This window comes from Carassius auratus, chromosome 4 (genome assembly GCF_003368295.1).
Source record: "Carassius auratus strain Wakin chromosome 4, ASM336829v1, whole genome shotgun sequence".
Taxonomy (NCBI): Eukaryota; Metazoa; Chordata; class Actinopteri; order Cypriniformes; family Cyprinidae; genus Carassius; species Carassius auratus.
The window spans coordinates 11,930,632-11,949,453 of record NC_039246.1 but is presented as its reverse complement, the minus strand read 5'-3'; positions in this window follow the sequence as shown (position 1 = coordinate 11,949,453).

The following is an 18,822-nucleotide window of genomic DNA, read 5'->3' as shown; positions in this document are numbered from 1 at the left end:
AGTTGGTCTCTATTTCTTAAAGCCATGTTAAATAATCCATCAAGTCCTGTCCCAATATAGACACACAACTTTGCCAGAATTAAATAATATGCAGTCATGAATGAGCGCATGTTGGAAATAAAAGCACTGAATTTAATTCTCTCTCTGTTGTCTATGCTCATAGTTAGTCTCGTGAAGTTGGAGTCACGTAGATAATCCGTCAAGATCCTCTCCCAATAAAGACGCAACTTTGCATGAGTTAAATAATACAGCCTGAATTTAATTCTCTCTCTGTTGTAAATTTGCTCATCATTAGTCTCGTGAAGTCACTTTCATATTGCTGTTCATTCAGCGGATTGATGATCAGGAACTGCTCCAGCACGGCTACTGCATGTAACTTTTAACAAGATTCACTAAAACACCTTAAATTGTATTAACATTCCATATCTAACCATTATTTTGCGAATAAACATCGAAATAAATACAACTTAATTATTACTGCCACGAGCAATCGCAGTGGGACGAATAGTTCTGTGTAACTGCATAGATAAACCGTGCTCTCAGCAGGCATTTCATAATGTAGAAGGACAAAACCATTATTAATCATTTTGATATAACATTCCAGCTGAGAAATGCACTAAAATACGATGTTTTGTTTGTTATATTCCAATACTCCAGAGATTATTATTCAGTGAATGAACATTATTCAGTGAATTATTCTCGACTCTGTAGCTATTAAACAGCTTATAAACCTACTAGAACGGTAGAACGGTTTATTTATTTTCTCCATTTGAAAACATTAGACATTCTACATTTATTTTGCTTATGGTTAATTTAAGAGTTGTTTCTGTTGAGGCTTTTTAGAAATAAAATGTTTTTTTATTGTTGTAATATAAAGATTAAATTTAACATGAAAGACTTATTTTCAACACTTAAAAAAATTACTGAAAAGAGGAAAAAACAAAGTAAAGTATGTTCTTACTTTATAACAGTAAATAAATATTGGTTCTGCATATCGGTTATCGGGCACATAAACATGTAAATAATTGGTATCGGTAAAAAAAAAAAAAAAAAAATATATATATATATATATATATATATATATATATCGGTCGATCACTAATTTTCAGCATCATTCCTCTTCAGTGTCTCATGATCCTTCAAAAATCATTCTAATATGCTGATTTAATTCTCAAGACACATGTATTTATATTTAAAACAATTGTGCTGTTTTTTTTTTCTTGCCTGTATTCTTTAATGAATAGAAATTTCAAAATAACAGTATTTATTTAAAATAGAACATTACAAAATAACATTATAAATGTTGGTAACACATTTTAAAGATGTCCTTGCATGTTACATGTACTTACTATTATAATAACAATAAATTATGCATAATTACTGTACATGCAAGTAACCCTAAGACAAACCCTAATCCTAACCATAACCACATAGTACTGTAAGTACATGTAGTTAATTACATTACTCAATACTTAAGGACACAAGGACACCTTAAAACAAAGTGTAACCTACAGTAAATGTCTTTACTGTCACTTTTGATCAATTTAATACATCCTCATCAATATATAAAACAAAAATTCTTACTGACTGAAAGTTTTTATTAAAAGAATCATACAAAAAAAATCTTACAAGAAACATTTGCCCATAGAGGAGTGTGAGGACTGTTTAAGTTTTGAAGTTGCTCAGAAAGTGAAAACTTTTAGAGAACAAATACGAGTCAAACTGAACTCACAGATGTGGTACTTTGCACTCCAGCAGTTCAGACTCCAATCGCAACTTCTTTCTCTCGTTCTGCTACACAAAACAACTTCCTTCATCAGAGGACGGTTACTCCAACAAACACGCACCCTAAGAGAGCAAGAGCATTTGAGCTATTTCTCTGTACTGACTGACAAAAAACCATGCAAAATAGATGACAAGAACACAAAAAAGGGAACATAATAAACCGGAGCTCAGTTATGATGGTTTTCCCTCTCAATAATGAATCGCCATCAGTGTAGCATCAACATGGAGAGAAGAGAAAAATACTGTAAGCTTGGCTCTCTCCGAGAACAAAACTTCTATATTTAATCTGTGCAGAGAGCGTCTTGTGTGCAAAGTACAAAAAAACAAAATGGATCACAAGTTCTGTAGCATGCAAATTGCATCCCGGATACACTCTGAGCTTATCTGGCCTTGTCTTTGTGATTGACAGGATTTTTTTTTTAAATGTGCAGATTATAAATATTTATAATTGGGTTGATATCAGCGCCGCTGAGTTGCCAACTGCATCTATTGAACTAAGGGAGGCAAGGAGACAGCGCTGTAAATCTTAGAGCACAATATGGCATGCAGATGGCATGGCACGCTGATAAATAAGCCTAGCTTTTGAGCGCTGCCACTTTTTTCCGCGAGTTAATGAGTGGAGCTATTTCAGTTTGGAGCTGTCAGCGCTGACGTGCGGTGCGGTCCTCTGCGGACTGCGCACGGCTCCTTGGGTTCAGGGTGAAGTCAACGGGAGCTCGCCGGTTCTCGCGTAATGGGAGGTGACAGTGAAACGAAGGGGGGAGACGGTGGGGAAAATATGGAACTGGATATCCAAGCGCAAAAAAACCTGATCCAGAACCCAGGAATATCACTGAAAATCGTTTGAGAGCACAGGAAGCGGCACCATGTCCGTCCTTGCACGGATGTCGTGCACGTTTTACCCCAGACTGCATCTGTCTTACATAAGACGTATGCTATATATTGCCTGACAGGGGTGACTCCCTCGCTCTTCCCGTGTACAGCCTCAACAGAGCCGTCCAACATCAACATCTCCTCTCCAAATAGGAGCTCTGAACCTCCTCTGGTCCTCGGAGTATTGCGGCAGAGCAAATCTCAACACAGTGGGCACTATTCTTCTAGAAAGGGCTTCAGGGTGAGGAATTTGGACACAGCCACAATGGCTTCATTATTCTTCTGTTGCCTGGCCCACTGAGAGTCTAAAACAGCTCTCTCCGGACTGCTGTCAGCCTTCCCCGTTTCCCCTAACAGAGCAAGAGAGAAAAAAGGGAGGGAAAGAGAGCAAGCAGACTTGATATGATGGTATGTTTTTTTCCGAGACACAAACAGTTTGCCTTGAAAAAAAAAAGGACAAAAAATGGAGAATTAAACCGGGAAGTCTCAGCAGAGGGCCAGCGTTTGACAACTAGGTCAACTAAAGGTTCGCTTGCACATCTCTGCTTAGTGTTTTCATTAATAAAACCACAGAATATTAAAGCTTAGACTGAAAACTACAGCATGAACCATCTTGGAGTTTTCTGCCACTGTGGGAATTGCTTCGGTTGAGGAGCTACGGTGGTGATTTCAGCGATACGATCATGTGTGGCCTCGGCGGTCGTATTGAACTCAAATCTACTGAACCTCGCCGAATCTAAAATAGCCACCCGTCTTTGATTGCTTTGCGGCACGTGGGTTCATACGGTACCTCACGGTATCGTGAGCTCTTTCAGCCTCGGATCAAATGTGAAACACCAGGCTAGGCCTGCATAAGACAGTGTACTGCATAAACTCGCCCGGCTTTCCAATAGTCAGAATCGAGGGCAAGCCTGCACATCTTCTCCGCTCAGAGATATCTCAGTGTATATTAAAAAGAGAAAAACGGCATGACTTTGTGCCAAACTTTGACATTTAGCTACTGATCTGATACTAAGTTACACATAAATACATGTAAATGTGCAAAAACAATTTGCAAACAAACAAAATAAGTCACATTTTTTCCCTTCGTCCTCTCATTCTATGCTATATTAAATCCCAAGGGGTGTTTGAATTTAAAGCAAGCATGAAATCCAAACCCTTCAAGCAGATTAAATTCAGAATCAAGCAGCCCATGTAAATGCTGTGACAACAGGGGGCCCTGTGCAATTAGCATGCTGGCTATTGCTAGTGCAATTAGGCAAACCAGGCAGCAAGAGCTGGGAGCCGGGGACATTGAGAAAGGGCCCGTATTTCCATTTTTTCCAGAGGACAGAAGTGTGTGAATCAGAATGAGAGAAATAAATGTTTCTGTTTCCTAATTTAATACTTTATACACTGAAAATAAACCAAGAAAAAGAAATGTAGTGTCGCTATGGGGAAATTTGTCAGTAAACAAGCCCAGAGCAGAGCGGCTGTTGGGAGAAAAGACCCATTTAGAGGAATCTCTCAGGTGGATCCATCAAAGTGGCAAGCTGAGGAACACAATGGAGGACCACCTAGAGGAATAAAATGCTCTCATTTGAGGGTACATCACATAAACAAGCATGACAGGCAAATTCTCTCTGAGCGTCCCACTGGAAATGCATGCAAACACGTTGGACTTAAACAAAAGGTAAAATTAATGTCAGTAAACAAAACCTGAATCCAGTGGGATACAGAACGTAACATGAAAATAATTTAGAACTACTTGAACTACTAAAAGAAAATTAAATGAAATGCAGCATTTACTCACCTTCATATCGTTCCAAACCTGTATGAGATTCTTTCTTCTGTGGGAATGAAGAGATTAGCGTTTATTCAGCACAGATGCAACGGATCAAAAGAGAGAGTGATACATTTACAATGTAGAAACATTTCAATTTCAAATAAACATGGTTCTTTTAAGCTTTCTATTCATCAAAGCATTCTGAAAAACGTTAAGCTGTTTTCAACATTGATAATAATAAGAAATGTTTCTTAAGCAGCTAATCGGTATATTAGAATGATTTCTGATGGATCGTGTGACACTGAAGACTGGAGTAATTCAGCTTTACATCACAGGAACACATTACATTTTAAAATATATTTAAATAGAAATAAATTACCTTAAATTGTAAAAAAAATAAAAATTTCACAATATTCAAATAAAGGCATGGTAAGCATAAGAGACTTGTTTCAGAAACATTAAACAATCTTATTATCACAAAGTTAACATGACTTCAGAAAACTAAATAATAATGCAAAATAATAATAATAGAAAGTCAAACAGGTTTGGCATGACACGCAGGTGTGTGAAATACAATTTAAATTTTTAGGGTGAACTCTAAAAACTAAAACTGTCAAAACATACAAAGAACAAGGCTTTCTTCAGTTTGTCAGCTGATTGATCCCTGATAGGTCAAAATTCTTGGCTCCATTTTGTTTTCACATTCATGCATCTTCCCAGTGTGTTTACGTGTCATATTGATGTGGACAGCTGCCACGAGCGATAGTTCCAGTGCGATGTGCCATTCCCAGACTGCTGATTTTGGAGAGCTCTGTGATCTCCCATTGGGTTGAGTGTCTTTAGCCCAAGGGCTTAAACTCATCTCACACTCCCAAAGCCCAACTCTGGACACATGACTACCTGTCAGGGGAGAGGCAATTGGGCTGCTTGACTGCAGCTGGGGTCCAGTACACACACACACACACACACAGTCATTTAATGGAGCATGCCAAGGTGATGGCAGACTTCTCCTGCATGTCTAACCCTTGCTGCTCATTTTTCCCCTCAGTCAGTCTGATGGGTCTTATTTGACATCTATTATAATGTGGTATAGACTCCATAGCACTCACAGCATGGTGAGACCGGAGATTCAAACACTGTGGTGAATACTACACTTTACTTTCGTAGACTTTAATCAGAGCAGATGCCATATTCAATTCGACAAATGAAAACGAGGCTTTGGGATAAAAGTACAGCCTGTTCACTATGCCATCCCTTTCAGCCAAAAAAACACTGAAACAGTCAAATCTCCAGTGGTCATAAACTCTGGAAAATGAGTTGTGGAAATTAAACAGGACCTAAGACCTTAAGGCTGTATGACATAATGAACAGACCATACATCTGACCATCACAACCTCGTTTTCATTTGCAAATTGAATACGACATCTACTGGAGCAAAATCAATTATTAGATAACAATTTGGTATTGATATTATATGCAATTATACAGTATTATATTATGTTATATTATATATTCAGACAAATTCTCAAAGGAACTAAGAATGATTTATTAGAAATATCTCATTATTAGTTCCCTTAGTTATATAAATGTGAGAAATTATTTCTCTTTTAATGCAAATATAAACTGTGCATATATATTTTACAAAGCTATTTTATATCAATTAAATTTGTACAATTTGTTAATATTGCTAATATTGTAGCATTTGGATATAAGAAAAGTGCATTATAAATAAAATGCATTATTATTATTCATATTTTTATAATAGATATTTTTTACTCTGTTTATTTATTTTGTTTATGGACAAGTTGGGTCAAATTGGGAAAGAAAATGACTTTCAGGGATGACTTTTAGGAGGACCACTTTTAAGAAACTAAAATAAGAGTTTTGATTTGGCAAATATTTTTGGTTACTTCATAATTTCTAATCTACAATTCACTTCACTATTATTTAAAAATACGAACAATAGCTGTAGTGTATGTGGTTGTAAAAAAGAAAAGAATGTAATGACTAAATTCCAGCCATTGCTGACATTATGTCAGAGATGCACAGAAAGAGGATCGGTGCTGGTTTTCTTTCCTGTTGCCTGTGGTTCTCTCTTCCCCTTTAGGCTAGCAGTACTTCCTCCAGTTTAGGAGCACATGGGCAGTAGTAGAGAAGGCTTCAGTTGTCCCAAGCAACCACAAAATACAACCTCTGTGCAGCAAACCACAAAAACGGCAAGACCTAGAAGCATCCATTTCAAATGTTGGTTCTAAAGACATCTTATTATTAGTAACAATGAATTTCAGCAATGTTGCTTTTTAACCAAGGTAGTACACACATTAAACTACAATCATTTCTCTACAAAAACAGATGCTCAATCACTCATGTGGCTCATAATCATGTTTTTCTTGGCAGTTATTCTAGGTTACTCCAAACATACTGATCACAAATAGGAAAAATACTGGAAGTGCTAGAACAAGTTCAATTTGCACATGTGACTGCAAAGAGTGAATCACAGTTGGTCTAGTAAGGCCCTCTGAAGATTTCTCCAAATTCTGTTTTCTTAGGGTGAAGTCAACAGTGTCCTTTACAGGGTGTACTTCTGATCCCTGATCATACAGAAATAGAAAGACGTTAAATGTAGCATGTGTCCTGAAGAACTGGGTGATGCTATTGTTCTCAGATGGTGGTTTGACAGAGAAAGGACTTCAAGACTGTATAATAATGCTTCACTTAAGAACAAGTGACGTTAAAGACATGATTATTGTGAGGTGACTCACTCTATAGCAGCAAAGATGAAAGCCAGTGCTCCTGAAGACACATTACAATATAGAATTACTTCAGAATGATAACGGACAATTAATCATATTTCTATATTAATAAATTACATATAATATAAAATTATTATATTTCACTCCAATATCATTATTTTTTATGTACATTTCATTTATTTATTTATTTATTTATTATTTAATTTTTTTGGAGACATTTGAAAATGTAAACATTTGTAGTACTGTAATAAAATTGCAAAAAAGAGAAAAGTGCTACAAATTGTATTATTACTAATATTACTATTAGTAGAACTGTCTTTTTAATGCATGCCACACATAGATATTGTGATACAGTGCTTAATCTTGAAAAAAATGAATTATTAATAATTTATTTAATTTACTCATTTTATCATATATACACATATGTACACTTACTGTAACAAAGTGACAAATATTTTATTGAAGTTATTTCTTCATACATTAGCATCTATTTATATTTTAGCATCATGCTAATTCTGAAGGTTTTACCTTATGAAAAAGAAATAAATATATAGAATAGATGGAAAAATAGAAGTTATTTATTTGTTTTGCATAAAGAGGAAATATGATTGGAACTAAATATAATATTGCATTGCTATATTGCTTTATCTGATACCATCCATGATACTTCATTGACGTTTGTCTCAACCTAAAATCTTTCAAAAATTTCAAAAGAGCTAGGCCTACATAAAAGATTTAGAAGAAAAGAAAACAGATGAATGAATGAACAGAGAGAGAGAGAGAGAGGTAGATACAGAGCTTGTGCCATGAAACTCTCATGTGGGTACATAAACATTAAGGCCAAGGAATGGAAAAGAGCATATTTGAGTGTAAACTGATGATTGTATTAAAGGGGCTGTGGGCTCACTCTGTGGCCTGTTACTGCTTTACAACATGGACTTCCACTTTTTACAGAGGGGGTTTTCTACTCGAGGTTTGGCTGCATAGTGAGGTCTTTGGACAAGGGCCCCTCGTTGGCACAGAAAGCCTCTCGGCACGGACTACAATGTTTCAATTACAGTCCACGTGAGCGAGGGTATTCAGAAGCGCTGACAAAAATGACAGAACAGATGCAAAACTGAAGCAAAGAACACTGCAAACTGCAAAACTTGTAGACACATTGCTCGAAAGCAACAAGGCGAATGCTATTTTCATCTGCAATATCACAGAAAGCAGTGAAACAAAAGGTTTCGCTAACAAAGCTTTCCACAGAGACTTGACACTGGTGTTAGTATCTATTTACATACTGAGAATGCGCTCGCAGCAATTTGCATAATGTTTTTCTGTAGCCGCGTGCTCTGGGGAGCTGCATTGTAACATATTGGTGCTTAATGAACTCTGAAAAAATTGATTTTCCACAGAGTAAATTAAGAAATGCATTATAGCTGTTAAAGCAATCTTGGGGGAAATCTGAGACTTCCACGGCGAAAGTATGCTTAGAAAGTAATAAATTACATGTTACACTTATTTGCTTTAATTCATGCTAATTTCACCCAATTAATGTATCACAGAAGCTTTGTGCGCTGTCACAAGAGATTTAATTATTTATCCAGGGATTTTGTTTTTCTTCTTGTATGTTTGCCGCATAGCGTCTACCTCAAAGCACATATACTGGTTGAAGTGTTTATGCTAATAAACGTCTGATGTATTTGCACTGCTGTCTTAATGACTTTGTGTGTTTACTTTATACACTGATTCTTTGTTATTTTTATTGCAGCTAATGAGCGTGGCTGTGTTCCAAATCACACTAATAGTATGTACATCTCTGATGATGAAGTACATACCTTTAAATATGTTTTAAGACAATGAACCAGTGGTCTTCCTCATCACATGCAAGCATTAAAATGTAGCTTATCCAAGTCATTTCACTTGTAGTTTTATGTATTTTTATTCAACACTAAAGCAGCTTCTCACTTTCTACCGCAATCTGAAATAGTATGATAAAAAACAGGACATTCAACGAGAAAGAATCAGCCAAAACAGAACAATCAGGCACAACCTACTCTTTACAGCACAAAGAATGAATGCACACTTTGAAAATCTACCAGAAAAAGTATCTTTGACATAGTATGATTTAAGATGCACAAATTATTATTTTGGATTACGGATAGTGTGTGAACTGGCTAGAGCTGGGGATATGGTCAAAAATGTTATCATGATATTATTTTCCATATCATATGATATTTATCATCATTATAATAGAGAAGGAAATGCTTTTCACAATTAATCTCCAATAGAGCCCCTAAATGGTGCTTTATGATTTGATACAAATTTATCATCGAAATTGTCTAATAAAAATTGTAATTGCAATCAAATTAATGCAACAATTGTTTTACAATAAAACAAGATTTTATTATTTTATTTATTTATTTTTATCAAATATGATGCTGCACAACACAACCCTAAAAAATATGAAAGAATATCTTGGGTGGACAATATTACTTAAAATAAAAGTACTATTATAATAACTTAAAGTTCATTATAAAAATTTTATTTTGTTGGTTTGTCATGAAGCATTTGAGTTTCATTGCATATTTGAAGGTAGCTTTTTCTCAAATGAAATGGTGAAAAGGTAAAAGGTGACTCTCAGAGCAGCTCTGGAGATGTAGCTCATGATGCAGACATTGAAAACATCTGGCGTCACGTGTGTTTGAGAGACATAAAACATGCAGACTTACTAGAAACATGCATTGACTGGCTTGTTGTCGAGTTTATTTCTGATGTGTGATAGACTGTTAGATTAATCCATATTGAGCAGATAGAAAGACCCCTTCTGTGTATTACACAGTGTGGTTGGCCTATGGGCGGCTTCTTATGAAGCATGAATATCTAATTTATGAGTCTAAAACAGAGGCCTGATTGTGTTCTCTTCCTGTGAGCGACATGGACAGGAGATCTGCCTTCCTTTGCACTCAGGCACATGCCGATGAGTCATTGTTTACAGACTTTTCAGATCTGCTGCCCTCAAAACAACCTTCCTGACATGACTTTTCCATTCACTCAGAATGCAGGCAATTCAAAGCCTGACACTGTGAAGTCAAACAACTCCTTTTTTACGATCTAAGGTTAAACTCCTTTTCTTCTAGTGGGCCATGGTGACATTAAATTAAAGCTAGCTCTTCAAAAACACACTCACTCTCTCTCTCACACACACACACACACGGTTTGCATTTCTTACCAGAAGTCTTATAAGACATCTGTGGACAGTTTCAAACATTTGCACTCCATGCAACACAGTTCCACTCACTATACAAGCCGGTTATGTCTTAAAGGCATTGATACACATCATTAAATCCCACAAATTCTGTCGCACATGCTGGAATCATTTTGCTTGAATTAGAGCTTTGTTTACCGGCTACAGTAAACAAAAACATCTATCTACCACCCAGACCTTTTTACAGCCTGTAGTTATGCGGTTTATAGCTATTCAGTGGTTTTACCAATGCTTGATAGTGTTTGATTTTGGCTGTTTATGTCTTTAACTTGAAAAACATTTTAACTATAACTATTATGCAAGTAATTAATCTTTTTTGTTTCTTATAATATATTATTTATTATATTTTTAGCCAATGACAATGTTTTCGTGAACACATGGCATGGAAATGCAGCTTTATTTAAGATTAAATGTATTTATATATTTAGCTTGGCCGTGACAGTTCTGTTTTCCCGAACACACAAAAATTGAAATGCTTTATTCTAAAAAAGTATAAAGAAATATCTTTATTTATTTGTTTTATTATTTAGCCAATGAAAATGTAGTTTTAAAAACATGGGACAGAAATTCTGCTATACTCAAGAATTGTTTTTTTGTGGTACCGTATATAGATTTTTTTTTTGTCGTTGTTGCTGTTTTTGTTGTTTTTGCATAGATTATATTCAGTACATGGAAGCAAAGCTAACTCCTGACAGATAAAATCAAGTTCCTAAATTGTCACACTGTAGAAGTAGAATGGCTTACGAAGGCAGTTTCATTATGATAAACAAAGAAATCTGCCCTAAACTGACACATTGTAGAGCTGTCAAAGAGTTTTAGTCACAGACCAAACCAAGGATAAAGAGAAACCCTGCCCAACATCCCTTTCTCTAGCGACACCTTCAATTTCTGGGGCAGCTGTGACTGTCCCATTCTGTTGATATTAAAAAGCTTATGTGGTGCTGGTTTTCCAGTAAATTAGAGAAAACAAAATCTCTTGATTAGTCAGTTAAGTGCCACATTAGTCTGGGACTTAATTAACAGATAGGGCAGCCTCTTTAAGGATATGCGACGATGTGTACAGAATGTTTAAACAGGAGATTGAACAAATGGAGCTTGTTAAACCTCGCTGCGAGTCACTTGACATCTTACACGACTGCAACTAGGGCTTCACAAATAGAATGTCAGGCTGCAGAGCTCCATAGATTTTGCTATGCTAATCTGGGATGGGGCAAGAAGAAGTACCACGCAACACCAGCTGGCACAACAGGATGTAAACACTCACAGAATCACAGGCTTGGCAGTCCAAAGAGCTGATGCAAGCAGACACGCACCGATACACTCGTGCATGATCAGACACATAGGTAACCCTGCATGGATTGCACTTTGAAAGACTGAGGATACCTGAAGAGACCATATAGGAAAGAAAAATCCTAAATGAGATCACTTATAATTCTCCTAGAAAGCAATGAGATTAAATGGAGAGCAAATGTCGAGTTTTCCTCTCAAAGCACCTGTTTCTCAGATGTTTCTCCTCTCACCGATGTCAAATTGTGCTGACAAGTGCAATCAATCAAAGTGAAAGATCTCAATCTGAACTCAAACACTTCTCAAATACTTCCGACATCAAAACGCTATAGGTTTTCACTCCCTACTGTTTGTCAATAACTAGAACGAGTCTGGAAGGGCATAACTGACAAGCGTTTACTTTTTTGTGGTGGGGCTCTAGTCTGAAGTTTAAAAACACTGGTGTACCCGTAAGTCAATCACATAACATTTGGTTTTGACGTGTATTATGCGCCAGTTCAGCTGCCTCAAACTTCCACTGGAAACACAGATATGCTGCGAACAAAAAAATTATAATCAAGCGAGTTTCGCTGTCTCTTTAACCTGAGCCTGCATGAGAGCAATCAAGGGAGACACAATCACAATTATTGCCTTGCCGGACTTTGGCCTCCCCAGTTTCTCGCTGACGACTGGTAACAGTTGACAAATTAAACTTTTCCCAAAACCTGTCGGGAGTAGGGCCACAACAACACCTCCATTCAAAATGTGAAACAAACACTCTTCTTGTTCGGGCTTCAGTTGGCTAATGCCGGGTATATTCTCCACAACAGAGCGAATTGCATCCAGTGTCTCCATATCTGCGATCGTTTTCGATTTCCCTAACCTAAACTGCAATCTTAAAATCGGCACTTACGCTTAGTTTAGCTTCTACGTCACGGCTCTCAGCCTGCCCTCTGTTCATTGATTGGACGGCTGTTGCGAAGCCAGAGGAAATCTGGGAGAAGGTATGCTTATGCTATCTCATACAGAGTACAGAAGCGAACTGAAATTGTGCGGAAGTACGAATTCTGACGTAGTCAGGCTAGTCAATAACTGTCTCAAGTCTCAATTTGTTCTACATTTACTATCAAGAAAAAACAATAAGATATTGAAGTTGTTACTGTAATGAAAACTGATGACTTTAAAGTTTCCCAGGAAAATAATTAAGTTAGTTAATTAAATTTCTGGAGCTATAAAACAGCAATCTGCAAACAGTAACATTTTATCTTTTAAATCCTACTGTAGGTTTGCATAATAACAACTTAATTACAATAATGACAATTGCATAATTAAATTGCTCCAAAAGCAACCTTAGGTGAAATATCACCTAAGACAAAGTTGGTATTAAAACATAACTAATATCCTATGACAAAGCAACCTCTGAATAATAAAACTTCCCTCTGGGTAAATGTATAACTGCTCATTGACTTCCTCAGTAGTTGCGAAAATAATAATAGTGATGATCAGGTATATCGCATCATTTTCAGGAAATGGCAACTGTAAATTCACACAAGACAATCCAGACACGGCGCTACCAAATTCATATCTGTAATTTAAGAGATGAGAAAAAGGCGGATATTTCCTTTTGAGGTGGAATAAATTATGCATCATTTCATTCCAAAGAGAGGTAATATTATACTGGCTTTGTCTGTCCTACTTTATAAATCCTGAGCTTTAAAACACTCACAAATGCACGCACACCAACACGATCCCTTTCACGCTAACACACACACACAAACGACACGATTTTTGCCAGTGCCACGAGATTTAGGAGCCAGTACACTAAAACATCACAGTTCACTGCCTGTGTTGCCGTCTCAGCATCACATTCTATCCAGAACAATGCGATAGCTGACAGCTTGCACAAAGATTCATCCCGCTAAGCGGAATTATTTCTGCCATGTGCTAATTTATTAACAACCTGTGCATGCTCTAATGTAGTAAATTTGCATATACATTTTTAACCTGAAAGCTAGATCATGAATATTCCTCGGGCAGTGGAGTATTTCTCTTTGTTAGTCACTTTCGATTCTTAGAAGAGGGACTGAGATGAGAAAGAGAAGCCACAATCGCTCCAATCTTCCATGAGGCACGTATTCTTCCAGGGCCGTATTCTGGTCCTTCCTTAACCTTTTGCTCCGAACACAGCTGAATCCCACATTAAACCAGTTAAGGTATGTTGCAATTTACTGCATCTACATGCGTTTGACTTGAAATAACGTAATAATGCAGGAAATAGATCACATTCAGTAATGCAGAAGTAGTGCAAGCACAGTGGAATGAGGATGGAGATTAAATTAATGAATGAACAAGTCTAGGAAGCTGGGGTGGCGGATTTTCATGAAAGACCACAGGATGAGCAGCTATTACGAGGTTGGTGTGGGGACACAAGCGGTTATTCCTGCGAGAGCAGGCTGCAGGTGCACGTTTCACACACCTGTGAAGTTTCCCTGTATTCCCTCGCGTCGCCCAGCGATGCAACAATCAGATGCAGACATAAACACCACACTGCTATGTGCAACAAATAGTACCTGTCAGCCTGACAGGTTGCCTCTGAATGGTAAAGAAGTAAAACAGAGACATAAACAGGTGTAGCTATTGTCTGAGGAGCCTGAAAAACAAATCAAGAACATCTGTAATGGTGTAATTACAGCAGAAAACAGATTTAATCTTGTCTAAGCTTGTTCTGAAAGATGATCTCAGGTTCAACCAGGAGAAGTAAAAAAAGAAGATCAGTTAGTTCTGGTGCTTTGGTTGGCCTTTTTTTTTTTTTTAGCTTATTATAATAATACCAACATCTTTATATTATAATACCTATAATTAGCATAACATCCATCCGTCTATCATTTTTTATTTTAAATAATGTAATGTATATAATATTTATCTATTACAGTGATTACTACCTAGCAGGAAGTTGTCATGAAAATAAATGTCAATGTAAAAATCATACTGAAAGACATCTTAAATGATCTTAAAATAGGCCTCATTTTCTTTAAGCAAAATATACATTATTTCATTTTCAGTTGATTCGAGTGTAAAATATGGGTTTTGTGTTCCATTTATAGTAGCACCCTCTATCATAATGTTTTGATGTCAGCGTAAAGATCGCATCAGATCTGCACACTGACAGACTTGAGTAAATACGCTAGCCAGATCTGACATGCCACTGACTTCACCACAAGATATCAGACTGAAAAAACTAAGTGATTAAACTGTTTATCTTTTATAAACCATGCATTCCACTGCTGATTGACAAAACCATAAATAGCCAAATGTGCTGCACATTCAGATGCATCTTTAAAGGCCAGAAGAAAACTGATATCATGTGTTTTTTTCTTTAATTACTGTCAAATCCAGCGTGTGTGGATCGCTATACACACGCTCAAAGCATCGCGGCAAACAAAACTGCCAATCATTGAGAATGACTACAGGCTATTGAGGCCTTTCATTTAAGTGATGTTAAGAGCAAACAAACAGCCCCCTACTTTGGTACCCACAACACATCCATATCAAAGAATGACAAGTAGCAAAGGTGACATCCAATTTCTAGCTCAAGGACTGCGAACAAGCAAATAAACAGGCATTTCCGAGCCACACGTCCAATTTAATTTGCCTCTCCCATGGTTCAATGCATTCAGGGGGTGCAAAAAAAAAATTTGAAGGTGCAAAAGTTTAATGTCTAGCTAATAGGCTAGACAAGCCTTCACAGCTGACTCTTGATAAGCAGTTGAAAAAGTTGGGAAAATGCATATGAAAAGTTAAGACATACAGTATGTTCAAAATATGTCTCAATGTGTCTCTTTCATTTTAAACCCAAAGCCGGTGTTGTCAGTGCTCGACTTCAAAAAGACGAGCTGTAGAAACTTTGAACTGCTCTGTGCCCCGTCTGTGGCTGTGGGCTTGTTTTCCTGATCTCGCTAACTACCGCTTGCTGTCGTTACATTGCTGTTGCTTCGCCTGCAGGTAAAGAGAGATTAAACAGCATGCGGTGCCCTTGTAAAGTAGCAAAGGTTTTATGGAGGGGGTCTTTAAATATTTAAGGTGTGAGTACAATGAGGCAGAGCTGAAATACAAAATACAAACCTGCAAATCATTTACATTTCATTCGCTGTGTCTATTTTACACTTAATACAATTTTTAGGAACAAAATTCCAAAAAGGAAAATAAACGCACAATATGACAAGCTGTTTATCGTGAGGTGATTGTCATAGGTTAGAAACGGGCTGTATTTTTCCTTGTTCCCAAAAATAATATACGAAAGAATTAAAATTAAACAACATCTGCTATATAAGAGTTTTCCATGTCACTATTTTTGTCACTTCACAACTGTATTTCAGCTATTTTTTTTTCTGAAATTACAAGAAAACAAAAATACTGAATGCAAAACATCCCCAGCCCTTGTCACAGTCAATTAAGTTGGCTAGGTAATGAATGCATTGTAAGGCATCCTCCATGTGTGAGGGTTTAAATGGGGACAGAACCTGAGGAGATTAATTGAGAGTGACATTTTTTTACTCTATTTTTCCCCCTTCCATGTCCTCCACGACTTGCCTTTGCTTAACTGATTGACAGATCTACCTTTCAAACACTACTCTCTGAAAGACTGTCCACTCAAAAGCCTCATTGACTCTGATGTTTAAAAAAGGGCAGGATGGTACATTATGCATATGCTTGACTTCAAGAAAAGGGATGGGTTTGGCTCACAAGGCAACATTTTTTATTGAACACTACTTTTACGCAAATTGATTCAATAAAACGTATTAGTCATGATTTAAGAAATCTTTTAAAACAACAAATAAAAAATTATGTGCATTATGCATGGCAAATAATATTGGTATGTTATTCAGATTGTGTTCTGGTCATTTTGACCAGGAGAGGAACTTTGTTTTCCCAAATATGCTAATAGTTATTGTTAATGTTATTACACTGGACTAAATCCAACTGCTATGCTCATACAAGGTATAACAACTTGGATCAATTTTGTACTTCTTGGAAATTTCCCATTCCAAAATTACTGGCCTACTACCAAATATCAGATTTAATCTTTGTGTCAACTTGCGGTCTTTCAATTACCACAGGTTTGTTTTGTGTTGTTCCTGTTAGGAAATGTTTTGGTTGTTTTTGAGTGAATATTGCCAAAATTATCCACTTACATAAGGTGCATAAGCTCAGATCAATCTGGCCCATGACCAATCAGTACCAAAAAGAACAAAACCCCTGCTAATTGAAAGAAAACAGGTTGACAAAAACTTGATTCCAAAATCTGGTCATAATATAGTGAGATTTACAAGCAATTTTTAAAAAGCTGATTTTCAGCACAGTACAAAGGATATTATATAACTGAAAAATTCTGTTAATTGATAAAGGGGTTTAATTTACAGTTCACAATGTGTCTTAAGAATTTAACTGTACAGAAAATGTAACCTTTGAAAGCCACATATCTCTGTACAAGTCCATATTTCAGAAGAATGAAGCATTGCTTTGGCTCTACAGTCCTTCTGCCATAAATATCACTAAAACAGCCATAATGCTGGGTTAGCTAAGGGCCAGAGGCCACTAGTTATCATCTTTAAGCTCTTTATCATTCAATATCATAGTACATGCTTGCACAAATCAAACTGCATATTTGCGTGTCCTCTTATGATGCAAGAACAGTGCAACTACAACTCTGAATATGTAATTTTAGAGTACTATAAAAGGTGCCGGGCAACGGCAGATATTCATTTCTGCCATACGGGGTGAAGGTGGTGGCCACGGGTCTCTAATGACTTATTTAATATTGTAAGAGAAATTACCCTGGTACCAAGGAGCGCTACGTCTCTTCAGCCTTAAAACAGAAACAATGGAGCCACCTTAATTGTGACATTACAAGCGGTGGCACAGAGAGGAACAGAGGGGGTTTGATTAAAAGGAGAAGAGGTGGATGACTTTGTGAAAAGGTCACTACACACTTACCTGGACTTCTCAACTCGTCCTCTTTCTGTACAAGAAAAAAAGTGGAAGAATATGGAGGAAAAAGAACAAAAAAAAACTCTCCCATGTGATTAGAGATGAATTCCAATATTTTCAGCAATGCCATTAGTGAAATAAGATGGTAATTTTCCAGCAGGCGGTATCTGGGCAGAAAATGAAGGAAGTGAGGGGGCGGCAGCAGGTTGTCGGTGGGAACAGAAGGCAGCACAGGTGGGGTGGTGTCGAGGTTAATTGAGAGGTTAACAGGGACAAAGGTTTGTCAAAGGTCAGGGAAGACCACAAGCCAGTGGGAAAGGCTCCGGTTTCTCCTGACTTATGCAATGTGGGTGGCCATGTCCCTGATGTAACAGTGCAATCCCTATTTCTTTAGTGAATGATTTTATTAAAAGGCAGATTTTAGTCATTAGAAACCAAGGTGGATAATGACCAATATAATAAAATGTTGAATATATATATTAATGTTCAGAAATTTGGGGTCATTTTTATTTTTTAAATTAAAACTTTTATTCAGTAAGGATGCATTAACTTGATCAAAAGTGTGAAGCTTTTTTTTTTTTACTTGATAGTCAAGTGTGAAGTTTTTTCTTTTTTTTTTACTTTAGTCATCAAATATACTCCTGAAAAAAAAAAATCGTGTTTGCCAAAAACAAATTAAGTAGAACAACTGTTGTCAGCATTGATAATGATAAAAAAATATTGGATCATGTGACACTGAAGCTAAAAGTTCAGCTTTGCCATCACAAATAAATTACATTTTGAAATGCATTCAAAGACAAAATAATTAAATTAGATTAAATTGCATAATGATATTTCAGAATATTATTGTTCACTGACCCCAAACTTTTGAACAATAGTGTTAATACAATTTGTTTACCATATTTGTCAATATATAAATATGGGCATTATGCATTGCAAAAGATGTTACGGTATGTATATTACAGTATGTAACAGACAAAATGGGAAAAAATTCTGATAATTGACAAAGGGGCAAAGTCATGCCATTCGGAAGCATAATTAACCACCTTCTGTTGTACAACTGAATAGACTGTACAACTCCTCTAACCTTTAATTCAGCATGACGTACCATCCTGAATCTATCACAAACCTTTAAAATC